This window comes from Cryptomeria japonica, chromosome 4 (genome assembly GCF_030272615.1).
Source record: "Cryptomeria japonica chromosome 4, Sugi_1.0, whole genome shotgun sequence".
Classification (NCBI taxonomy): domain Eukaryota; kingdom Viridiplantae; phylum Streptophyta; class Pinopsida; order Cupressales; family Cupressaceae; genus Cryptomeria; species Cryptomeria japonica.
The window spans coordinates 189353303-189381274 of NC_081408.1; the positions used below are offsets into that span (position 1 = coordinate 189353303).

Below are 27972 nucleotides of genomic sequence, written 5' to 3' on the forward strand. Positions count from 1 at the left end.
ATAATATTTTTGTGCAACAATAGAGACATAATACTATGTAAAGATTCATTCAAAGGAGTAAACTACCTTTCTCTTTAGAAAAAATTAGAAACATAAGGCACACCTGTTGTAGCATTCACATGGTTATTGTTGATTGGATCATTGAACTTGATGAAGCTTTTTGTTGGTTTGAAATTTGCAAATGGTTGTTGAACACTGTCTCCCTTATCACCCAGAGCCATAGGAGTGGATTTCTCCATTTGACTCATAGCCAGTTGATAATTATGGAGTGTTGTGCACAACTGCGGAAAGGAAGTAAACTCAGACAAAAGAAGCTTTTCCCTGATATATTTTTGCAAATTAAAAATAAAAATGATTTGAATATCATTATCGAGCACATGGAAAGAAATTTGAGCACACAAATGCTTATATCTACCAATGAAATCAGACACTTTTTCTTTAACACCTTGTTTACAATGCATTAAATCAGTCAAAGTGATTTTAGGACCAATGTTGTTTTGAAATTGTTGGATGAAAGCATTTTCTAGTAATTGAAAGGAAGTGATAGAATAAGATTTGGCAAAGAGCAATACCATTGTAAGGCCTTATCTCTTAGTGTTCTTGTAAACAATTTTGTAAGCAATCATTGATCATAAGGAAAATCAATACACAAGGTTTGAAATGTTTTGACATGCATAAGAGGAACACCTTTTCCATTATAGAGTTCCAATTGAGGGATCTCAACATGTTTAGGTAGCATGGCTTTAACAATATCAGGAGAAAGTGGGCTTGCAACATCAAAGGTGGGCACACTAAACTCGGATTGACTCATGGAAGCAATTTGTTGTTGTAAGGAAGACACGGTTTGAGCAAGATTGTTGATTGTCATTTCGGTGGAAAAATTGATGTTAGACATAGGTGATTAAGAAGGTGGTGTGATGTTATTGAAAGAAGGCATGGACTGAGAATAAGGTGGTAGGACATTATGATAAGTAGGCATGGGTGATGATTGGGTAGGAAAAGGGATAGTTAAAGAAGGAATAAAGTTGTTGAAGGAATTGCCCCCTTGTGTCACACTGATTGGTTGAGGAATAGTAGGAATACTTATGGAAGACATAGGAAATGATGGAGGATTCAATGAAGAAGAGGGATTGCCCCATGACCTATTGTTGTAGGAATGACATTTTGAGTTGAATTAGCCATGATGTTAGACATGAAATTAGGAATACTAGTCATAGGATTAGTCAAAGGAATGCAGGCATTGATTTGTGTTGAAGATTGTGAGTAACCTAGGGTTTTGACACAACTCTTGATATGCATGACATTAGAATCAACAATACGTGCAATGCCATACAATATATCAATTCCATTCTTATCACTTTGAAGCATGTGCTTAAGACCTTCAATTAATGGAAGAGCTTCACTATTAGGGTATTCTTGGGACATCCATTGTTGAAAATAATCAAATTGATTGTCCAATGTAAGAAACCCTAGTTAAAACTTCTTCTTCATCATGAGATCCATCAATATGCACATGATTAGGATGGGAAGAATTGACATGATCCTCATTAAAGAAGTCAGTGAAATTAGGATCCATCTCCTCAGTAATTAAACCTTGGGAAGCCTTAATTCTAATGCTTCATCTAACAGGGACATGATAGGTAGGACTAATAGTTGTAAAACTCATGCACTAGAGGGAAAATTTGAATTTTAAATTGTAGAACAAAACTTACAAAATTGAGTAATGCAAAATTCAAGAAAAGGATGATTACACAATTTGAACTTTGTTGGAAGAAGGGAATGACACATTTTCCAAAAATGAAAGGAAATTAGAATTTTAAAATTAGGGCCAAGGGAATACCACTTAATTTTAAAATTAGAATTTTTAAAATAAGGGCAGACAATAATTAACCTCTTAATTTAAGAAAAATTCTTGAAAGTTGAAATTCAGGTATTTTCTGATTCTAGAGGGTTCAAAAATCGATAAAATCAGCCAATCTTCCAGATTTAATCCATTAAATATAATCACAACAATCTCCCGAATTTCAAAAAAAAATCCGAGGACCATGGCGAGAACGCACATGGTCCAAGCAATTTTTTTCAAAATTTTCAAGGATAGATATTACGATGATTTTAAAGCCAACCCCCAAAAATTGCCAAATTTTACGATCTCTAGATGGGCAAAATGAAGGCACAAATGTGAAAATAGGACCCTATTAGGGTTTTGAAGAAAAAGAGGAATTGAATTGCAATTTTGAAAAGGGTCAAACCTAATGGATAGGGACACCTTGGAAAATATTTTAAAAATCCGAATGTAAGTGGAATTGATTTGAAATTCGTACAAAATCCAATTAATTTTAAAAATTAGGGTTTGATGACCTAACCACTTAACTTTGAAATTTGAATTTTGGGAAAAAGGGGGGAAATTGAAAATTTGAATTGTAGGATTGAAGACAAATCTGAGAACAATCAGAAATCTGAAAACTAAATGGAAATCCAATTTTTGCACAAGTTCAAGATGATATTTGAAAATTAGGGTTTTAATAATTAACCTCTTAATTTTGTAAATTTTAATTTCAAATTGAACAATACAATGAGGAAATTGAATTTGACAAACAAAGCAATTTTTTAGATCTAATATTACCACAAGCAAATTTTACAAATCATAAATCCAATTTTAATTTTAAAAACTAGGGTTTTTAATGAATTAACCACTAAGTTTGCAGAAAGTTGAAACTTGTAAATGAACAATGTGCAATGTTGTTCAAAGGAAAGTATGCAAGATGTTGAGTTCACGAAAATGTAATGGTGGAAAAATGGTGAGTGATAGATCAAGATGAAAACTACCCTTTCCCTCAAAGAGAGATGAGAGTTTCACTATTGATTATCCTTCAAGAACTTTTCACCATTACATTAGGAAAGGGGAAGGATAATTCATTACACTCAATCTCTCCACACAAAGATGGTAGATTGAATTTTGAATGAATTGGGAATGCTAAGTTGATCCTCTCTTCCTTGTTTGATTTAGAAAGGAAATTGATTGAGTTATGTAGTGTAAAAGTGACAAAGAATTGATTATAACTTGAGATTGGAATATGGGCTGAAGTTGTGCACCTAAATCTGGTAGTAAAATGTCGAGACAAAGTTGCCCTGCGAATTTGAGAAAAATTTGTCTGAAAGTACAACTATGCACCTGCAACCTACGCATAGAAAAGAGAGGAAAATGGGTTGGGATTGGGGGTTTGCCTTTAGGTCAAACCCCAGTTTTGGAATTAACCAAGTAATGAAAGAAAGTACTTGCAAGAAGATGTAAATGAAAGATTGGATTGTAAATCACCTCAAGGGAGGTTGTAGAAGCAATGTTGATAGAAATGCTTTTGTGGAATTGAATGTTGAAATCAATCTCCACTTCAATGGTTGAGTCCTTTAATTGAATGCAACACCTAGCCTTGAAGGGAGACTTGAGAATGCTCAATGTTGGAAAAGAATGCTTGATCACTTGTGCAACTTGAATCTCTCCAACTTTGACCTCTCTAACTTATCCAACTCCTACCTTCTGCAAATGAATGCCCCTTAAATACATGTTTGGTGGATTTGAGTTTCATCACGGGCCGACATCGGGAGGGTTTTCCCGCTCACTGCACAACCCACAATGCATGCTCTAGGAAGGCCCTATCCCAAAATAAAGCAGGGACAGGGGTGCCATGCCCTTGTCCAAGGGGGGACAGTGGCACCACATCTCTATCCTACCCCTTTCTCTAGGGAAGAATGCAATCGGGGTGATGCAGAGGCCAAGGAAGAAGCTATTTTTGCAAGCCAGACACTCTTCGATCTCCGATCAGGCTAGAGGATTCGAGATCACATGCATGAGGACCCTAATGTAGTAAAAATTTGCTTGGGTCACTATTTTATGACACTAAATTTTGAAAATGGACAATTAGCACAAGTTTTTGACATTTGTGAAGAATTATTTAAAGATGACTTGGTCTCAACTCAAGTTTTTTTGTAAGGGTAAATTATACCCCTAGCTATGCAGACTTCTTAAGTTTTGTCAATAGGATCTTTTTGTTTCTATAGAGTTATATGTAGATGAGTAGAAGAACATTGCAACACACGGGGAGTTGTTGTAGATAGGGGTAGAACTTTATATAGATTGATTGAGTTTATATAGTGAGATGAAGTTTCTTTTTTTCCTTGATGTCAAAAGGGGAAGAGATATATTGATGTTTGGAAAGAGCTACTAATGGAGATTCTATTGCTTCAATTGGTGGTAAAGTTGTTTCCATCAATGAAAAAGGGCGAGAATGTTGGAAACATAAGTTTGTTGTCATTGATGTCAAACTTACATTCTAATGCAAGATTGTTGTTCATGTTTTTTATGTCAACCAAGGTCTGAAAGTTGGTTCGGAATTATGTGATCATAGGTGCTATATTAGGTGACTACTTGTGGGTTTGGTATATACGATATATTTGGTTGTCTTATGACTCTTCTAGAGCACTAAAGATGTATTTGGATTTCCACAACAGATTTTGGTTATGGCATTCCAATTATCAATCTATTAGATATGGTTCAAAATTTCTGGTCCGCATTGTGCTGCATTGATTTATCTTTGATTGTGGTTGTGATATGATGTTGATTGATGAAAAAAAAAAAATGCATAATTTTTGATGTTCTCATTTGATTTGTAGTTGATTTGGTGTTAGTTTAAGTGTTGGTTCCATAGCTATAGTATACTTATTTGTAGGAATGCTCTACATTCCTTATCTTTTTGGTAGTTTTGGTGTTGCAATTATATGACATGGTATTGTTAGTGTTAGATTATTCTAATTCATGCATCCACATGTGGTTTGGAGGTCCACAACATATTTTGGGTATCTTTAACTTGGTTACTCTACCGATTTTTTCCTCAGGACCCGACTTGAGTGTTTTTGCTCCATGTCATAGTGTGAAAAGTTGAAGGTAATGATTTTGGATTAATAAGAAGGTATGCTGACATGATGTGATTCTTCACACATATTTTTTTCTCTTCTACATTTATTTGGAGAATGTTTTTGGGTTGATGGTTTATACTCTACACATTACATCAAGTTAGGCCAACCTAATTGATGTATTTTCTTTGTGTGGATGATATATAAATGAGGAGATCTTTTAGAGGATGACATGTGATTGTGTGTGTAGAATTATAAGTCCTGCAAAGGTGTGCAAGTGAAAATGAGTAGTGATGAATTTATTTTTAGATTTTCATAACAATGAATTATACTCAACATTTCAGATGATGTTCTTCTACTCAGTTCAACAACTATCACTCTTTTTAATTAGATTTACTGTATCTTGCCCTGAAGAATTGATCTTTAGTACTTTTTTAGTCTATTGTATCTTCCCCTAAGGTTGTAAACCTTATCCTACAAATACAAATTAGGAGTAGTGAGCTTCCTTGTCTTAGAGCCTAAGACTTTGTAACCAGTTTTTCATAAAGTGAGATAGTCCTCACCATGGTTTTTTCCTGATTGGTTTTTCCACATAGAATCTTGGTGTCATTCTGTGACTGGTGTGTTACTTTTTGTTGTTTACTTCTTCACTTATGATAATTGGACTAAATGTTGAATAAATGGTTAATTTTTAATATATACTAATTCACCCCCCGCCTCCGATGCTTAGCATCTAGAAGGGTTCAACACTATCCTTATTATAAAACATGTGCATCACATGTTTAGGATAATGTCATAAAATATTAAGTGTCATAATTATTAGAATTCTATACTATACTATTTTTAATGTGAACATAACATTAAAAATACAAGGTTGCATAAATTGCAATTCAAATTATTACAATATTCTAAAGAAATATTAACATAACAAGTAAATATTATATAATGTTTATATGGTATATAAAAAATGTAAATATAATACTACAGTATCCTTATTAGAAAACATGTGCACCATATGTTGAAGATAATGTGATCAAATATTAAGGGTCATAATTGTACACTTTGAAATTGTACAAGTAAAAAGTAAACATCTTGGGAAATAATTTCACATGGAGGTTGTATCCACTGAAGTGTTGTTCTAAAATATTGCCTTCACCTTTTATTAGTCTCCCCACATAGAGTTAACTTTCTAAACTTTCATTTTTTGGATGCTAAGTTATGCATGTCATTGATAATTATTTTGTCATATACTTATATCAGGGGCAAATTCATAAGAATATGATATGAATTGTTTGCATTGTTATTATTACTACACTTAGTTCAATATGGAATCACCATTTACATTTCTCTACAATTCCATCAATTTTTTATTAACTTGGACTATAAATCTAATCTATGTTTGCATCTCACAACACAAAAACCTTGTAGTTCAACTCATAATAGACATAGGCTTCTACCTATTCGTCTCATATAATTGAACAAGTAACACAATCACATTTATGCTAGGTTTACAAATCCTCAAGACATAATGTCAATCTCAAGAAATTTTAGGTTAGATTAGACCTCCCCAAGGCATATTCTCACTCTCAAGCACCTTTAGGTTATATTTTACACCTCCCCAAGGAATATTCTCACTTTAAGCAAATTTAGGCATGAATCGAGACACACAATGACATATCATTACATGCACATTATAGGGTAACATTGCACACAAAGAGAAGGGAGCACAAAAATAATTTTGCATTCACATTTTATATGTGATAAAAAGAAACAATGAACAATGATCATTATTTACATATAAAAAAATGTGTGGCAAGTAACATATAATGATGCTAAAGATCTTATAAGATTCTATACACATAACTACAAATATAACATATTATATAACCCTTTCATTTTAGAAAGCATCCCCTACATCTATAGCATATTATGAAAATGATATGAAAATAATATTCAGAAACTTATATATAATGAAAAATGGTTGAAATTTTTATAGAAAGCGTTTCCATAGCTTCTTACTTGCCAAATTAAATTAACTACCACAGCTTAAATTACCTTCTCTCTCTATATATATAATTGAAGTTATATAAAATGCATTCAAGTTGCCTCGTTTAAGCCATACATCAATAATCATCAACGAACAAAGACATGATTTTAAAATATTGACACGATCATACTATCATAAACTACACTACCTCAAATGTAAAATTTATAGTTATGCTCAACAGAAATACTCTTTTCCTAAATTCTATACATGATAAGCCTATCATCCCTGATTTAAGGGTTTGCATTCTTACTAAAATTGTTTAGTTTTCTATAGTTTGAAAGGTGTGGTTGTGGAAGTTGCTTAAGTGCAGCTTGTGTTGGATGTTTAGGATCAACATATTTTCCATTCTGTAATTAGGATATTTCTTAGAGTTGTGAGGTTAACACCAAGAGCAATTTTATGTGTGAGAAAGTTTGAGTTGTGTAAGACAAGTTTCCTTTCTCTCACTTCATGTAAGGAAAGTTCCAGTTTTCATCATGCAAGGAAAGTTTCTCTTAAGTTATGTTGTGTGAGGAAAGTTTCACTTCTCTTGCATAATTGATGTTTTCATCAAGAAGGCTACATATATAAAATTGTTGTAGCAACTAGGATTGTATTCAAAAAGAAAGTTTTATCTTGAAGCTGAATAGAAGATTCAACATTTGCAAGTTTTTCTCTGCATTGGGGTTTCCTAAGTATATGGGTGTTATCTGTGTTTGTGTGATTAGTTTCATGTGAATTTGATTCTCCTATTCATTCTTTTAATTAAACAAGTGTATTAATTGTTATAAATCAGATAGAATAAAAGTGTTTTGATTCTTTCTGTGAATTTATTACAATTAATCTGTTACTGAGTTATAGAAATTAACAGAAATTCCCAAGCTGAAAATTATTTACATCTTAAAAACCACAAATAATACTTAAAGCACCAAAGATTAGACATATTAAACATCCAAAACTAATTGAAATAGATTTAGTGGCCGAATACACTCTTCCATATGATATGTTGAGATCATAAAAATACTAAACAAGTTCTAGCTCATAAAATCCTGTATATGCAACCAGAGAGAGGGAGAGAGTAAATAAGCTTCAGGTCATAAGAGCTTGTGCGCTCCAAAAGATAGAAAGAGATATTATGTCCAAAGTGCAGGTATATAATCTTCCATATACTTTATTGAGAAGCCTATTTAAGAAAACCCTCTGAAAGCCTTACTTTCATGCCTGCTTAAACCCTTCGACAAGCATCTCCTTCACATTTGACTTCTCCTGCCTTATTCTCATTTTCATCAGAGTGCTTATCCTTCAAAGCACAACCTGGATCAAGATCAAATTTACATTCTTGGCAGGAGAAAGACCAACCAAACCCAACTTCCCGACACCCACTACACATGTAAATCTTCTTCCTAATCAATTCCAGAGAATGTTCGTGCAGCTCATGCTTTGTTTCTTTTGGGTATTTCTCTACTGCTGCTTCTATTTCTTTCTCCAGCTCTGAGACGCAAGCATCAGTAAATGGATAAGCCTTGGCCCCATGGGTAGAAACAATGATTCTGCCGTCTGTTGTCACAGTTTCTCCATCGGGGCCAATCATGATCAAAGATGGAATTCCTCTCATTTGGAAGAACTCGCTTAGATCCTTCATGACTTTGTCTCCAAATGGAAGAGCTAACCATGGCATGCTTGCGTAGTATTCTTCAAAACCTTTTTGGTCTTTGTCACGAGAGAGGAAAACAATCTCAAAGGCTTCCCCATTTTGCTTGAGCTCATTGTATACTTGTATAAGCTTTGGGGTGAATGCTCGGCATGGTGGGCACCAATGAGCAGAAAAATATAGACCAACTGTCTTGCCTGTGAGCTCAGATACTGGCACCTGCACCAGAATCAAGTCAAGAATGATCATCTCACTACTAACACACATATCAATGGCTTGCACCCATGACAATGTAAAGGGTTAGTTCAAAGCTATATCTCTAGGTGGGCATCGAAACTTATTGCATCATTAATGATTATGGAGGTGAAGCTACTTGATCAATGAGATGACAAATTGCGGCACCTTAAACTGAAGATAAAAAGTTAATGACTTGAGATTTTTATGCGTAAACATATTCAGCAATATATCTGGATACACCTGTGTTAAACTTTTTCCTTCCAAAGTTTCAGGTTGCCTGCTTCAGACCAGTTCGAAGGAAAAAGCAGATTGTTTAAAGAGGAGATTAGAAGTGTTGTGAGGGAAAAGAGGAGTATGGAAGTAGACTCAAAATGTTGGAAAGTAAAACTCTGGAAGGAGAATTGAAACCCTGGAAGGGAAAAGTGGAATCTAGAAAAATATATTCTGGAAATATAAGAGTTTTTGTTATAACAATGTATTGAGGTTATGGAGAACCTTTTATGTGATGGGAATGACATGGGTGGCTAGTTGATCAGGTTCTGAGTCAGGCAAAACATAATAAGCTATTGACTAGTGTAGACCAATCTTAAAGCTACAGCTATTTATGTTTCTTGTTTTGCAGTTTCATTCAAGAATAATGTGGACTTTCAGGATAGTTGTATGGTGAAACCTTGCATTGCCACCTACTTTATGATGCATCTTCGTAATTCTTAGTGTTTGAGTTTTTTAGTTTCCCTACATTGATCTAGTTGTTAAAGACATCTGCAGGTGAAATTAAAATATAAATATATATATGAAATCGAAGAGGTCAAATAGATTTTACTTCTATTATACTTATAGATGCAAAGATCTTTAAAAAGTAACATATGTGATTAGATGTGTCTCTTAAATGAGACATGATTCTATATGACAAATATCTTGGGGTATTTGATTATATGTATTTTATATATTTTTATTCATTCATTAAATTTAATTTATCACATTTAGTTAAATGATGGGGGTTACTTATAACAAATATGTTTATTAGATACCAATTTATAAATGAAGAAAATGTAACAGTAATGTCGTTTCCAAAATTTACTTTTTATCCTTGTTTTGAACACTTTTGATTACCCTTGTTCATACCTTTCTTTTTGAAACATTCTCCCAAAGTTGACATTTTATCCTTGTTTTGAACACTTTTGATTACCCTTGTTCATACATTTTCTTTTAGAAACATTCTCCCACATAGCGATCAAAATAATTACAATACTATCGACCTTTACTTTCCATACTATCGACCTTTACTTTCCTCTGCTCATCATTATCCATAACAAGATGTCTTTTGTAGTTATATCAATAAAGGAGGTGAAGTTTCACAACAGAAATATACTTTTCATCTAATGATGGAATTCTTCAAAATTGTCATCACTACTCAGCTTTATAGAGATAACACTCAATATACTATTTATCATTTACAATGATTTTTCCAATCAAAATATTCATAAATTTAGCAAGAATTTTGAAATCAATGCATCAAATTTTTAGATTTATCAATGATCTATATGATTAATGCTACAACCCTTTAGATTTAGCAATGATCATTCTAATCAACACTATTTTTGGTTAAGATTTATCAACAATCCCTACTATCAATGCTACTAACTCTTTCTAGATTAAGTAATGATCTATGTGATCAATTCTATAATATTTTAGATTTAGCAACAATACCTTTGATCAACACTACTTATTTAACTTATATAAGTGCTCCAACTACAAATCTCATTACTCTACATCGATGGAATGCAGATGGCAGTTCTAGTGGTCAAAATTTTGTAGATTAAATCATATGGTTTTTAGGATTCATATCTACCCTTGCATGTCTTTGATGCTATATTGAAATTTCCTCATGGAAAAAAAGAAGAAAATGTGATTCTCTCTAGTAAGTTGTGGCCTCTAAATAATTTGAAGAGTTTACACTCTTTGTTTAATTATGGTAGAAATTATTTAAATGCCACTAGGAGAAAATAATAGAATATTCTAACAACCCCCTTAATTTATATCACTAGCTACTTTAGCATCCCAAATTTTGTCTTAGATGTTCAAATTTATCCCTTTCTAATGTATTTGTGAATAGTCTTACCTCACTAATAATATGTAACAAGGTAATGTCTTCTTTTGAGTCATAATAAATGATCACCATACACCCAACAAAATTTTTTAGGTCTTGCTAATTTTTATTTTGTTTGACATGAGAATATTTATGTTTGACGTACAATATATTGAACATATTTATGGCATCTTTTCAATTAAATATACCAATTCATACACAATTAGTTTGTAAATAATATTTCATAGGAAAATGCATTTAATCTAGAGGATGAAACTAAGGCCATTCTAGGGCCATCAGCTCACACCCATAGTAGGACAAAGGTAAGCTAATGAATGCTAGCATTATTCAAGACTTATTTGAAATTAATAGGAATTTTATGGATTAAATTTTAATTTTGTCCAAATGTTGAACAATATTATGTAATTTCTTGGTCATTGGACTTTGTTTTGTTTTGTTGTTTTGTTGTTGGTCTGTTGTGGCTTAGCATCTAGTTTGCCCTCGTGACTAGTTTTTTTTTTTTTTGGGGGGGGGGGTGTGTGGTTGGGTTCCTATAAAACCTATTTTACTCTAATAAAAAAAATATAAGAATATAAATAAATATAGTAAATGTTTCAAATCATTGTGGACTAAAGTATATATAGGTATACAAGGAAATATAGTAAAGATCTAATTTAGAAGTGATCAATTTGTTACAAGTAGTATTATTTGTAGTTTATCCCTATGATTACAATTTTGTCCTTGAATTTAATGATGGATAATAGATGTACTCACATCCCAGCTATATGGTATAATAAAGAACTATAGGCTTTAACCAACCCCCAATCTAAGTGGTCAAAACAGGATAGGAAGAAAAACATGGCATGTAATGTTTACAAGCTTCTAGAAGAATTAGGTATGTATTAAGGCTTGATCTCACACTTAGTGCTTCTCTTTCTAGCAAACGATGAAGAGAGGGAAACAAGGGGGATGCCACCCTAATAGGAAGCTATGGGGGTTTTTAACCCCTTCAAAAATTACTCAACATGTACAATAATAAAAGATGAGATGATTTGTTTGCCTAATTTAGCTATAACAACTAGTAAAGTTTGTACTAATAAATATTATTCATGTCTCCTCATTTGAACATATTCCATCCCTTATTCCTTTCTACAAAATATAACACTTAATTCAACCTCCCATGAAGAGATCTCACCCTCTCTCAAACCCATACTAGGTGTAATCTTGATAATGTTTTAGAGCCTAGATTTGTGTAAATCTACACAATAAAAAAAAGGCTCATCAAGAAGGAAAAGTGGGCAATAATATGAAAAGGTTTCTATTTTTTCCAAGCCCATACATTTTATATCAAGGTGAGGAAGGTTACACCAAAAGAAGAAAATAATGTGGAAAAAATCTTTTATATATTCCAAACATAATTTTAGTAATCCTCTTTTAAAGAAAGCATGAGGAATAGCCTACCTTAGCTTCAGCACAATCCTCTTAAAAAGTTCTAAAAATTTCATACAAATCATTCCTTCTATATAAAAAAATCTCCATCAAGGTTGTATTAACACTTAAGTCTTTCAATCCCCTTTGTTTCTTTTCTCAATGCATAATAGTTAATACCCAAAAATATCAAATAAAAGATAAAAGTAGAGATAAAAATAATTCAAAACTTCTTTAAACACATGGCCCCTTTTCCTTTGTTAATACATGTCCTTACCATATGAAGAGAGATGTGAAATGATGTATATTTTTTCCCTCACCTTTCAACAATCACTGATAATTGGAAGAAAAATCCCCATAAAATATATATAGGTAAAAGTACAAATTTGTGTCACACTTTTATAAAGGAATTGGCCAACACAAACATAATTTTTCAACTTCAATTGCATAAAAGTGGCCTTTATGTTTTGAATTTCAAAATTATGTAAACTTATGAAACATAAAACTCCTAATGAAGTTCATGCTTTTAATTTAAAGAACAAAAAACAAAAAAAAATTAATATGTTTTAGTATATAGTTTGTAATTTATAATCGGCCTCATGTTTGACTATAAAACCTAATTACAATACTTTTCAAAACCATATTAAAATTAATCAATACATCAAAACAAAACAAACAAAAAATGGATTCTAGACTCCAAGCTCTACAAAAGGGTATTTTCAAATTTTCGTGGAAGTTCTCCTAGTTGGAGAAGTTCAAAGTTGAAGTTGAAGTTTTTCTGAATTTACCCAAATAGGGGTTACATTTCCATATAGGTCGCAACATAAAGACTTTCTAATCAAAATTGTTTCACTCAAAACAATACATGTGAATTCGATCATAATTTAAATTTTCAAAGAGAAAATAATTATTTTATAGTTTCTGAAGATAGTGTTTCAGTTCAAACCGTATCTGCCATGTATAAGCCACATGTTTTTGAAAGTGTGACACATAACTATTTGATAACATTATTGGAATATTATTTGTTTTTTTAAATTATGGGTAAATTTGAAAGTGTGACACATAACTATTTGTTCACATTATTGGAGTATTATTTGTTTTTTCAAATTATGGGTAAATTTGAAAGTGCGACACATAACTATTTCATCACATTACTAGTTTTTTCTTTACAAATTTACCCATAATTTAAAAAAATAAATAATATTCCTAGTGAAATTATTATATGATAAATGATTAAATTTCCATTGTGATGAATGTAGATCAATTACTTAAATTCTATTCCAAGACCAAGTTTTGACACACCTAAATTTAAACTTAATTTTTTTTATGTAGGTCTCCTTAAGAGACAAGTGTCAACAAAAATTTTCATGAATGGATCAGTACAATCAACATGGCTATTATTAGACATTATGTTCATCTTATGCAAGTAAATGAGTAGATAATTTTTACTACTTGAAATTTCTTTTGAAAAATGTCATAGATTGCTATTAGTACAAAGTAGATTAAATGCCATATCTTATTGATACTATGTAGTTTAATATAATCTCACGATAGAGCTTCTAACTAGAAAATCTAAAATCACACTCAATCCCAATCTTGAATATAGAAGAGACGTCCAAGGAGATAATTTATGATGATAATGGACATTGGATTATAAGATGGGCAAGGAATGAATTTACTAAAGATTTGATTGTGGTACCTTAATAGTTAGTTTAACGAACTTTCGTGGTATCACTTAATCAAACAAACGGTCAAAAAAATGTGTTGTAATTCTCAAGGTAATTATGGATCTATGATTATAATGATATTATATTGGTATTGAAAAAATTGGTCCTCATACATAGTGAACTTCTAATGTTATTCTATAATAGACCACTATATTAAATATGCCTTTGAAATTCTAGGTGATTATCCATTACAATTTTATAAGATACTATGGTAAAAATGTTAATAATAAATGTTTAAAAACTAACAAGTATTTAAAATCCATTGAAATCAAGAGTGTCCAGCTAATCTTTTCAAAAGTATCTAAATAGAGAAAGTGGAATCCAAATAGAATTTGATCAAATTAAAAAAATGTACTAGTTTAAATTCTTCTCTTTCAAAATGAACACATGTTGTTTTATTCCAAAATAGTTTCTAGATAGTTTGTAACAAAAAAACTATTAAACATGGACATAACCACATTCTTAAGGTGTAGTGCAAGTTCAAGGTCACGGGTTAATCATCTTGGTAAGATTACCTTTTTCCTCTTGTTATTTAATGAGGTTGTCTCTCATGTAAATCTTTATCTTTTTAATCTCTTAGGTTTCTCAATATTTTTCTTCGTGGAACATATTCCAGGGTGTCAAAATAGTGTCACTTATTCTTGAATATTGTTCATCAAAAGTCATAAAAAATAATTTCAAAGTTAATACATGATAGTTTATTTTATATATAATTTTCTATCATTTGACACATCCTTAAGTTTAGTTTATTTTTCTAGTATTGTGATTTAATAAAAAAAAATTGTTAGATGTAAAATATTTCTAAGACAATAAATAGGTTGTTGTAGATTAGTAATAGATTATTAAATAATATATTTAGAAAGAACAATGTCTCTCATTTTAAGATTATAAGATCTTCAATAAAATAATGACTTATATCAAGTCATCTAGGCTCTAAGGATTTACGTTTGAGTTTGCATTAACTCTAAAATTTAACTCTATTTTTCATGGTTGAACATATAAGTGTTGCAAGTTTGGTCAGAATGAGTTGTTGTTGTGTTGTCATTGATGTCAACATGCTTTTGTTGTCATTAGTGACTGGTTTGTATTGTTGATATTTATTATCTTGTGCAATTGTGTCGAGAGATTTGCTCCACACATCTTCTATATTGTACATCTATTCATGTGAATATGTTGTTAAGAAGTGTTCAGAGATGCTAGATTCAAGATTTGGTGCTTGGGATTGTTGTGGTAAGGAAGTTTCATTCACTAGTGTGTGATAGTGTTTGACAGTGTTTCTGTGTGAAATGCATGCTCTCCATTTCTCTGCTTTATGGTTTCTGATGTTGCATTTTAGGAAACAAGTTGATAATGTCCTTAGCTTCATTCTATTCAATTGGCATGATTTTTTTGGCTTTAGAAACATGCTTTCAAATTTTGATGGTGTTTTACTCTAGGTTTGGCTAACCTCGAGTGTTTACACTTCACATTATTGCTCTGATGATTATGGATTGTTGTATAAAGTGTATGATGTTTATTTTGGTCTCAGTTAAAACATGTTGTGGTCCACTTTACATTCTTTTCCATAGTGGGTATGTGTAGTGCCAACCTAATTTGAATTGTGTTCAGTTAAGATGCTTAGCTTCCCTTGGGAGATTTTGTATATGTGAGGATGATATAAATTAAGGATACTTTGTTGAGGATGAATATGTGTGATGCGTAATGGGTGTTGTGTGTGGAATGTGAAATGGAAAGGAAGTGAGTCATGGCATATGTATATGAAATGTTAAGGTGTATGAAAGAGGATATATCTTCATGATTTTTTCAGTTGGTGATAAGTGTTGTTTGAGTTGGTGAAAAGTGTTGAGTAGTGTGGACTTTCATGTGTTAGCTACTGGAACCAGTGAGATGAAGATATCTACAAATATTATGATTGCAGAGGTATATCAATGGTGGATTATTTCTCTTTTATTCTTCTTCATCTAGACACTGAGCCCATTGGCAATGAGCCTTTCTTGCATTCTTCCAGGATTGAGCCTCTAATAGTGAGCCTTTCTTTGGAAAAATCACCTTAACCGGTTTCACCCTAACAAGTGTTCATATATTAAGTGGTCCACAAAAAAAATCCCATTAAAATATCCTCTTAATCAAACTTAATTTTTCTTACATCATTAGGTGGATCCATATTATATATTTCATTATTCATTACATTATATTATTCATTCATTATTCCATTATTCCTCATTATATCATAATAGTCATAATATATTATTAATTCATTAAAATTGATTTAAATATTTTCTATTATTAATACATTTTCCAAATATCTTACATATCAACTACATCCTCTATTTATCATCTCCAACTCTTAGCCATTTCATCCACCTAATGAATGTGGGATAAACATTTATATTTTTACACTATTCTTTTATCTCACATTTGTCTTGAAACTTGGATTTCACCCTGAGAACATTTATATTTACCTTTATCCTCCTCATTTCAAAGCCTGGCAAATCTCTCTATCATTTGCATGCTTTCATTTTCAAATACTTTTTTTCTCGCATTTAGTTCATGGTCTCTTTGATTTTCATAGCTTTCATATCATTTACATTAATCTTTCAAATCTTTGTTCTTCATAGAATCTTGTGTAGTGCTTTTAAGAGCATCCATTTTAAACACAAGACCTTGATAGATGGGAGTGCAATGGAGGCAAATCTCTATTAAATGCATGTGTGTGCACATTGTTTGTTTTGCTTTGCATGTATTATTTTCCTATGGGTACTTCATTGTTTGATGTTGAATACATCTAGGTCTTGTGTCATAAGATCATACATTCAATTTTACCATCTACATTAAGAATGGCATTCTCCATGGTTTTTCCCTTAACAAGGTTTTCCACGTAAAATATGGTGTTTCAATGTGTATGATCTGCTCTTCTTTTCTTGTTACTTCATGCTTATATCTTTCTATGGATTAAGTGATAAAGTTAAGTTGTTGTGGATTTAATTTAAGGAAAATATTTTAGAATTGTTTGTACAACTGATTCACCCTCCCCCCTTTCAATTGTCTTGTGTGTAAGAACATTCAACAATAAGTCATAAGAAGTAATTAAACAAAGATTATTTTAGTAAATATATACTTCAATATAATTTATAGCTTTTGTAGTTCTTATATATTATTTTTTATTAGGTAAAATAGGTTTTGAGGGGACCAAAAACCCCTTACAAAAGGACTTTGTAGGGATCTATAACTCACAAACAACACACTACAACAAGATATCTCATAGACTAATAATAGCCAACCAATGACCAAACACTATAACTAAGGCATCAAAGAACTGGTTGAAACACCCAAAAGGCATAAGCCATGAAATAGGTGACCTCAGATATACATAGATAAAGGGTTTTGCAAGGCTCCCCTAAACTGGAGCATGGGTTTTGACATGGCTCCCATAACCATAAGACCCAAAAAAATAGTGATAAACTTTGAAGGAAAAACCTAGGTAACTGGGTTTTAAAAAAGGCTCCCAAAACCTTATGAATAATAGTAGCCGAGGGTTTTGACAAGCTCCCCAAACTTTAATGATGAGTTTTAGAATAGCTCCCATAACCATTGAGACAATTTCATCAACAACCCCCAAACAACTAGTCCACAACTCCCCAACAAAGTCCATCTTCACCTCAATAGAAGGTGCCTCCACCTCAATAAGGTCAACAATGTAACAAACTAGTAGAAAAAAGAGCTAAAGATTATCCTCCCTAGCCTCCACCTCCATAGGAGAACACTCCACCTTAATAGGAGCAATATGAGAGGAAGCCAAGAGAACAACAAAATAATGCCTCACCAAATGAGTAATAAAATATATAAATTTGCATAAATCAAAACATGTAGAAACAAGTTTGTCCCTCAGATAGAGGAAGAAACCCCTAATCAAAAACTCCAAAGAACAAAAAAAAACCCAAAAATCATAATGGAACGTAAAGAAAATTTTAGGAGAAGCCTAAAGACTCTCCAAGAAGTCGCTTTACAGGGAGCCAAAGCCAAGATGAAAGAACCCTTGCTTGGAACTAGGAAACAAAATAGAGTAGGTTCATCAAATCTCATGTTGCCAATGCTAAAAGCCATGAACCCTTCCCCATCCAACACCACAAAAACTGGCATTCATCTAACAAAGGAAACAAAGACACATGAGATAACCACAAACCCAAAGTCAAATCTCACCAAAACAACCAAAACCAAGCTAGGAGACAAGGAAGGAGAGAGATAAAATTTGTCAACGCCAAATAACTCAATCTCTTCCCTACCCAATGCCACAACAATAAGCAATTGTCCTCCTACAACAATCAAGACCACAAACCCAAGCCAAGGAACAAAAATCACAAAGGCACTACGAAAAATAGCCAAAGAGGCTCCACAAATGAGACCAACTAGATAACTCCCAAGAACAGCCAAAGCCAGATCAAAAGAACTTGAGTTGTGAGAAAAGGAAGGAATGAAGACGAGAATGAGAACAAGAAAGCACCATCCACCAACCCAGGGAAAAAATAATGAAGGTGGCCCAAAAAAAAATTTAAAAAGGAAAAAAACCCCTCCACCAGCTTAAGCATTAGAGCCTAGAAAATCCTCAAAATAGCACCGACTCAACTTCAACCCAACAACAATGAAAACCAGAAGCAACCAACACAACCCCACAAAAAATTAGGGAATAGAGGAGGTGACAAACGAGATCCAGACCCACCAAAACCAACCAGGAACCAAAGAAAATAGAGCAAAGGCGTTCAACCCACAAACAAATAGGGCACCCACAACACAAGAAGAAGCAAAAGACACATATCCAACACCATGATCTCTGCACTCAGAGATATCAAAATGGGAAGAAGAGAACGCCTAGCCTAATGGAAAGAAAAGCCAATGCTAGAAGATGCCTTCAACAAAGAAACATCCAGGGCCAGAGAGGAAAAAAGCACCAACTCTCCACCAAAAAGAGCCACCTACACAACATAACCAACAAAAGAGAATGACTAGTAGAGACCCCCGCCACTAGGAATGAAGCACAGTGCAAAACACTCCCAAGCATTGGGACTGAGAAATGCAACGCTCCGACCCAGCAGAGAATAGCACAGAACAGAAAATACAAACGTTAGACGATACAAAACACAACCACCACCCATACAAGAGACAACCTCACACAAGGGAAAGAACAAAACACCAACCATAGGAACATCTGGACCCAAGAATCCAACCTCTCTGAAAGCCAAGAAAGCCCCAAGAGACCTAGAACTAGCCTCGATGGGTAACAAATCCAACTGGGCCAAGGAAAACTTAAAAAATGGTCATCTCAATCACCATCTGGATCATTCTCCTCACCGACCTCCTCCCCTGCAATGTCGTCCCCACCCAAAACCCTACCTTCACTCTTCCCAATCCTGCTCATTTTCCTTCATGTTAAAATATTAGTCAATATAGAAGTATCATTCTAAAATTCTTTATTCATACACCTATAGGTTATTATTTAAAATCTGTTTGAAAAATCTTTAGTAGTAAGATCTAGCATTAAAAAAACTAGTGACAAATAATTTAATTTATTCTGTGCAATTTAAGATTTAATCTTTGTTTGTTATATATTTTTGTCATTATAGTCAATTGCCTTGAAATTTTTAAAGGGAACATCCTCCTAGGTCTTGCAAATCTTGAAGTGTAAATGACATTGTATCTATTCTTGCGAGTTGGATCTAATCAAGATTACAAGATCCACTTGATCATTCAGCGTGGCATGTTCCTCAAGGTTAATGTTTTAGTATCTCTCATTTAAAATCATAATGAACAACTTGGAGGACCCATAGGACTATTTATCTTATTCACTAGAGATTAATACAATCTCAAAGTCCTCACCACTAATGTTCAATTTATTATAGAATTCTTTAAGCTTTAGAGTTGACCCTCTAGAAGGAGCACACCAACAAGATGAGAAAGAGACATACAATCTTCTCTATTGGCTTCAATAGAGACACCTATTTACATGAAGATATAGCATGCCTATAATAACAAATAAATAGGAGAATCCTTAATATCATAATCATAATAATAAATTATCCTAACATAGCAGAAAACCCAACTTTAATCATGATAAGATAAATCTCACTCACATTTCTTCCTCCATTAATAATAACTAAACCTTTGTTAGGAGAGATAAAAAGATAATTCAAGGATACTCAGCTTTAAATTCACAAACCCTTTCTTTGCTAAATGAATGTGCCCTAGCACCATAATCTCCAGTTATACTAACACCATCAATGCTAAGAGTTGTCACTTTTAGCCCAAAACGATAAGGGTGGGAATGCCTTTGACATAGCTTACCTGTGGCTTGCGTATCTAAGAATGATAAGGCAAGCCATGGCATGGTCTTATGATACTCTTCAAATGATTTCTCATTGCTTCTCTTCATCTTTAGACAGAAAAATGATTTCAAAGTCTTTTTGTCCATTAAAATTGTATATGCTTAAAAAAGAACAGAAGTAAATTTCCTATATTAAAGATATGAATGGATAGAAAATACCAACCCACACTTTTTTTTAAAGAAGCACATACTTAATTATTACATTAATCTATAAATACACACTCCTTGATCCAATATCAACAATTCAAACCAACAACAATATTGCATTGCACAATAACAAATTTAATTAAAACAACATGATACTCTAAACCCAATAATAAATTTTAATATCCAACTTAATCTAATACACTGTAGCAAAATTCCATGAATGAAAATGCCTTTCTACACATAATACCAAAGAAAATATCTAATCTAAAAGAACAGAATAGTGTCTACCACGTAGCTCTTTTAATCTTAAAAGAATATAGTTTTTGCATACTAAATAACAAATTTGATCCAAATAAACATATTTTTCTCTATCCACATGTACACAGGAGAAAGGTAACAGATTCCAAATTCAAAAAAAAGGAGAGAAAGATAAGCACTACAAAGCTTTGAATCAGAAGAACATGCAGAATTATCAAATAAAAACACCCAAATGGTAAAAATCATACCTGGTCTCCATTGTTTCTGATCAGGAAATCTCTTTCATCAGTGCACAGCAGAGAGCTCAGGCTTTGTTGGGTTTCGGGCTCGGCCATTCTATATAACTTAATGCTTCCTGCTTCTAACAAAACAACTTCGTAGGCTTCAAAACTTATCAATATGTTATGAACAGCCTTATCCTCCCTTATATAATGCAGTAGCCTACGAAAGAGCATAGATGAAAAGAGTTTTTTAATTTATTCAGAATCAAGTTCCCACTGCCTGCATTGTCGCCTTTCTAATGTTATCTTCTGTGTTTTCTTCGCAATTTTGTTTGTCCTCTTTGTCTATGTTCTTCACGGCATCTTGGAAATGTCACACTATTTAAATCTAAAATACTACATATCCTAATCAAAGATCTATTTGACAACCCAAATCGTGGTTTGAATCAATTTGGATGCTAAAATACATACAATAAATTTCTGAATGAATAATTGAAGTGGGTGTTGCAATTATTTTTCCTTTGTGTCAAAGCCCAAAGTCACTTTCTTCCGTTTCTTTGCAGATGCCAGTTGGAACAACATTTCTCAGGCTTTTCAAAGCGACAAATGGATGGTGATTATTGTGAGAAAAAATATTTTTGTTATAGAAGAAAGGAAGTTTATGTTTCGTGAAGTCAAAGATAGTTTATAGGACGGTTGGCACATTTGTTTTTATGATAATCTATTGCTATGCAGCTTGATAATAATAAATATTTTTGTTTTCAACCATTTTCCCTATAAACAAATCTTGTAAAAAATATATGTTATGTAAATCTAATATGGATGTCATTTCATCAGGCATATTTGGTTGGAAAGGAATCGCTGGATTTTTCATGATGTTCAGATAGTTGTTCATTATTTGTGGTAGAAAAATCTTCTTGGCAAAATGTGACTTTGTTGGAGGTGTGGATCTTGGGGATGTTATTTGTAATTGGTTCAATTTTTCTTTTCAAGGAGGTGTTCCTTGTCCTAGGAGGAGTTGTGTTCGGTCGATCATGAGAAATAGATGTCATCATTCTTTGTGAAGGATAAATCAGGAGGGTCGTTGGTTCCCTCCTCCTCTGGGAACTTTGAAAATTAACATTTATGGTTCTTCTCAAGGGAATCTTGGTCATGCTGGAATTGGAAGAGTAGGTCGCAATAGCTCTAGAGATATTCAGTTTATTTTCTCAGTTTACAAGGTCTTCATACCAATAATTTTATGAAGGCTCTTGCCATTTTGTATGTTGTGGAGCATAGTTGTGTTTTTGGCTGGAGAAGGATTATTCGTGAATTAGATTCTCAGATAGAGGTGACTTTGTTAATTGAGCAACAATTAGATGATGTTGGTTGGCACTTAGATATGGTTATTAGACAAATTATTTGGTTGTCTAGCTCCTTTGAATGTATTACTTTTAGTCACATCCCTAGGAAGTAGAATGGAGTTGCAGACTGTCTAGCCAAATGGGCTCTTGATCCTATGCAAGGTTGGAATATTGGGGGCAGGGAGCACTTATCTTCAGATTTGTCTCATTTGTTGAATCACTTAGTGGAAAATGACAGGGTTGTGTAATGCTCTTTTCTCTGATGGGCATGTGGCCCTTCTGGCTTTGTATCTCTTTCTCTAATTGAATATATGTTTAACCCTCTTTTAGTAAACATGGATGTCATTGTACAAATTACAATACAACATAAAGGGGTTCTTTGACTATTTTCTTGTTTGTGCAAAAGGAACATATCTTCTCTTTCTATTTTTTTTTGGTTCATTCCATCTGCTTATTTCACATTAAAGATTATATGACTTTGTCTTCAATTAGGCTATGGGCATCTTCATTCTCTAAATGATATTTGCACATATCTAGACCATTTGGTGGTAATGATACATAAGATTAAATTCATCAAGATAATATTTCTTTGTTTCCCTAGAATCTTTTTAGACATAGTCATGTAGAATTTGTCCATAACAAAAGCCTTTATGTCTTTGATATTATTTGGACATATATTTAAATGATATTTCATTTGCTCATCCACTTATTGTTTTGTTACATTCAAGGCCTCCTCCTTTTGTTCAGAGCTTAATTGGTGACAATCATAGGTCATCTATTAATTATTTTTTTCTAGATATCTTAGAAGTTGAGTCATATTTTATTTTCTCAATAGAAACCTTGCTATCTATTTTTGCTAGAAACAACTCATAAAGAACTAAGGAATTACTTTGAATGATAAGAAAATGAATATAAAATTAAACATGACACAAATAAACCAAAATTTATGATAAAGCATAAGGATGCTCAATTTTCATCTAATCTAATGGAGTAAAAAAATTTAATTTAAGATAAGACTTAAGAAGCACAAAAAAGAACTCACCTGGAAAAGTAATTCCCACACTAATGCTTGAGAATTTTAACTATGATCAGTAAACTTCCACAAGATTTAAATCATCACCAGTAAAACCATTTGATTGCTTTCCTGGAAATTCTAGCTCAACTAAACATAATTGCATACTAACACACTATGGAATGCTAAATAGCTAAAGAGAATCTTAATTCTCATTATAATTTTTTCCATAGATGAAACACTTTAGTATTATGAGAGACTAATTAATGGTTTAACTCGCTTGGGGTAAAAAAAAATGGGATGAACATATTATTGGTTAAGACTTTTAAGAATTTAATAAATATTAGTCATTTGCCATGCATAGTTTGAAATCGATGATGATGTGCCAATGAGATAGGAGGAAATTTACTAGATATCTTAACATATTGTAGTGAATACTTATTCGTACATGATTAAGAACTAAAATATAAGGTCACACAAAAAAAAAATCACGAGTATTAAAATATTAGTGTAGGTTATTCGAATGCATTGAATTTATTTAAGTTGTTGATAACACTTAAAGTGATGAAGATATTATTGTATAATACTATTTTAATCTGTTTCAATAATTTAACTACTATAGTTCTCTTCTTCATTCTTCTATTCTAAAAGTGCAGTTCTTTTTCTAGGGTTAAAATCTTTGCTTTCCATCATTTCTTACATTTGGTTAAAATTCTTTTTATAATGATTGTTTCACTCCTCATGATACCCCTCTTTGTTGCCCTGTAGGAGGATATGTATATGGGTTCAAGCCCTATCCTATTTTACCTAATAAAAACTTGAATACTATAGTGGATTTACACCTTTGGGTTTATACATCACATAATATAATAAGTTATTATAGCCAATATAGTGATTGAAAGGTTCAACCATGGATAGAAACAATTTAATAATTGTTTGTGCTAGCATGTTGAGGTAGGTAAAATAAGCCAAAAATAACTTAGTGCAACAAAGAGCAAGGTGTAAGAAGCCAATTTTGTTAAGCAAGACACATAAACATATAAGGTGATGAGTGATATTTAGTCATTAAATAACACAAATATAAAAGAAAGAAGATAAGGAGATTTCTTCAAAAAAATATAAGGTGTTAGTATGGTTTACATAAGAAAGTTCTAACGTCGAATTTCCAAAATCATTCTAATACATAAAAAGATAGAAATGATCAACCATAATTATAGATTTATTTCAATTATAGATAACACCAAAAAATCATTTTTAGATCTATTTGATAAAATTCCACTAGGCCTTACTCTTGTAAATAACTTGTGTTAGAGTACAGATAGAGCCTATGTAATACAATATGTGCAATATCACACAAACTACAAAGTTAGTATTGTTATGAAATGCAAAAGTGAAAGGTTGTGTAAGGTGTGAATTCAATATTAAAAAGTTAAAAAATGGCTTAGTGTGAACCTAGCATTGAAAACAAAAGGTTACATGAACTATAATTCAAATCATTCTAATATTTAAAGTAGATTTTAACACTAGCAAGTAAATATTATATAAAGTTTATAATGGTGTATTAGAAATGCAATAGAATACTTTCTTTATTAGAGATCATGTGCATTCTATTTTGAAGATCATGTGATCAATTATTAAAAATCATAATTATACAGTTGAAACAATGCAAGGTAAATGAAAAAATAAGCATCTTATGAAATACTTTCATAAGGAGGTTCCATATACTAAATTAGTATCCTAAAAAGTTGCCTTTACATTTTAACTTTTATTATTTTTGTTGGTGTAAATAAATATTCATTATGGATATTATTACACTTTACTTAAGTTAACTTAGGATAATGCATCTCTTCATAGTTTGGATTTGAGACACTTAGGGAAGTGTACACATAGGGATAGAGCTTGTAGGAGAAATTCCACCTTTTGTGGCCTTGTTTTGTTGTTACACTCCACATTCAGTGGGTCATCCACCTCTTGTGGAATATTATATTATTTCTCCTTCCTACCCCTATTATTTCTTACCTACCCTTGTTTCTCATTGAGCCACATGTCATGATTGTGTGCTCGTACATCCATATGGCCTTGCCTATATAAGCAGGTCTATATTCATTGTATTGGTAAGAATCCAGTTGATCATTTTCATATTGATGAGAATACAGTTTGTTCTTGTCATTCTTTTGTCTCTATTTTAATACTTTTCATTGTGCCTTTGATCTTGGCAAAATCTCACATGATATCAGAGCCATTGGGGCTTCATTGATTGGTTTTTGGAGACATCGTGGAAGGCTTCTATTTTTGGATCTGAGGAACTGCACTTTTTGAAGGCATCTTGGAGCATTTTCGACCTCACCATTGCGTCCGGGAGGCCATTTCTGTAAAAATCGAGTATAAATTTGACCTATTTTGGCGAAAATCGATTTTTGGGTGTGGAGGAAATTTTTTGCCCAATTCGGGTGGTACGGTACGGAATTTTCAGATTTTTTTCAAAAAAAATAAATTATTTTTGTTCTAAAAATTTTTTTCCAGTTTGAAAAAAAAATTTGAAAATTATTTTTGGGATCTGTACCTTCTACCCAGTCAGTTTCTGCCCAGTCAACAGTGCACAGTCAGCGCCCAGTTAGCAATGCACAGTCAATGCCCAGTCAACGCCTAGTTAGCATTTTCTTTGGAAATTTTTAGACCCCTCTCCATTGAGCAGTTTGGATTTTTGGGTCAACTTTGGAGGCCCATAACTTGCTCAATTTTGCTCCCTTTTGGGTGCAATTTTTTTTGATTTGGGCTAATTTTTCATGTTCTTCCCAGTGGTGTGGTTATTTTTTGGTTTTGGTGCATAGGTGTTTTGGAATTTTCAGATTCTCTCAGTTGTACCTGTCCAATCCTCAATTCTACAACTTCAAAGGCCTCATTTGAGCTCATACGACCTCATTTTCAGGTGTCGTTTTTTTTGAAAGTGCATTATTTTTCATCTACTTTCATAATCTATGATCATATTTTAGAGATTTTAAGTAGAAATTGTACTTTCAAATATTGGTCTTATTTGGCCTATTTGGTACCTGTAAATTGCTTGGATCTTATTTTATATCTCTTGCATTATTAGTTTGAGTCTCTTTTGGCCTTATTGAGGCAGTTGTAAAATTGAAATCAGAAGTCCACTTTGCCATTTTTTGCAAGTGGCCCATTGTACATGCACTAAGTATAAAGTGTCAAATCATCACTTTTGGGGGGGTTCTTTGATTGAGTGAATTTGGGGGTGTGTCTTGTGTGATTGTGTCTCTCTTTCCTTGTGCTCTTTCATTTTTGTTGCAATGAGTCCTCATAAATTTCCACCTTTAACTCCACATAATTATGCATCATGGAAAATTAAAGTATGGGGCAAATTAATGGAAAAAGGTCTCACACATTACATAGATGGAACAATAGCAGCACCACCTAATCCTAAGGCTGATCGTAATGCTCAGTTAGAATGGCTCACTAAGAATTGCATGGCTCTTGGAACTTTGCGCAAGTATGTATCAGATGATCTCATCTTTCATATTGAGAAGTGTACTACAATCAAAGATGCTTGGGATATATTTTAGAAATTGTATGGTCAAGTTGATGAAATCAGAGGTTATATGATTGACAATGAGCTCACCAACTTGGATCCCAAGAGTTTTGATACAATCCAAGATTATGTCACCAAAGTAAATGAGCTAAGAGCAAAGCTTAAGGATTATGGAATTGACAAAAAGGATGCTCAATTGATATTCAACTTGTTGGACAAGCTTGCACTAGAATATGCAGCATTTGTGTCTAGCTTCCAAACTCATCGTTTGATAGTGGGGAGTTCCTATGTTATGCCTTCATTTGATGCTTTCACAGAAATGTTGATATTGGAACAATCTAAGTTGTTGAACATGGGGTTTCTCAAGTCTTCAAAGTCCAAGGCTTTGGTGGCTAATCAAGGGAATCAAGGAAGTCAAGGCAAAGATTCCAACAAGAAGAAGAAGCAATCTAAGTCACAGCCACAGTAGGAAAAAGGACAATCATCCTCTCCATCACAAGGCAATTTTTCATCCTCTTCCAAGAAGGGGACAGGTCACCTAAGAAGGATAAGCCAACTTGTGCATATTGCAAGAAGTATGGTCATGATGAGCATCGATGCCACACAAAGCAAGTTGACGAGTTAACTAATCTTCTTAAGAAAAACAACATCAACTTGCCATCTGCCTACACAAAGAAGGATTCAACTCCTTCCTCTTCCTCACAGTCTAAGGGAAAAGGGCAAGCATTTGTGGCTACTACAGGTTCTTCACAGTAGTGGATACTTGACTCAGGTGCCTCATATCACATGGGTTCTACAAAGGAGCAGTTTTCTTCATTGGAGCCATCTAAGGTACCTCACATTTACATAGGTGATGATACACAAGTAGAGGTTGAAGGGAAAGGTTCAGTTGACATGGATGGAACATTTGAGAATGTTCTCTATGTTCCTAACTTGTCTACCAACCTTCTCTCTATCTACCAAATCACTCACTATGGGAATGGGAAAAAGGTTGAGTTTACACCAGAT

General features: G+C 32.8%; 1 pseudogene; it reads right to left on the reverse strand.

Moving 5' to 3' along the window:
• Positions 1 to 8159: 8159 nt before the first annotated feature.
• Positions 8160 to 27972, reverse strand: part of LOC131027787 (probable nucleoredoxin 1-1) — a 166272-nt pseudogene continuing 146459 nt past the window's right edge.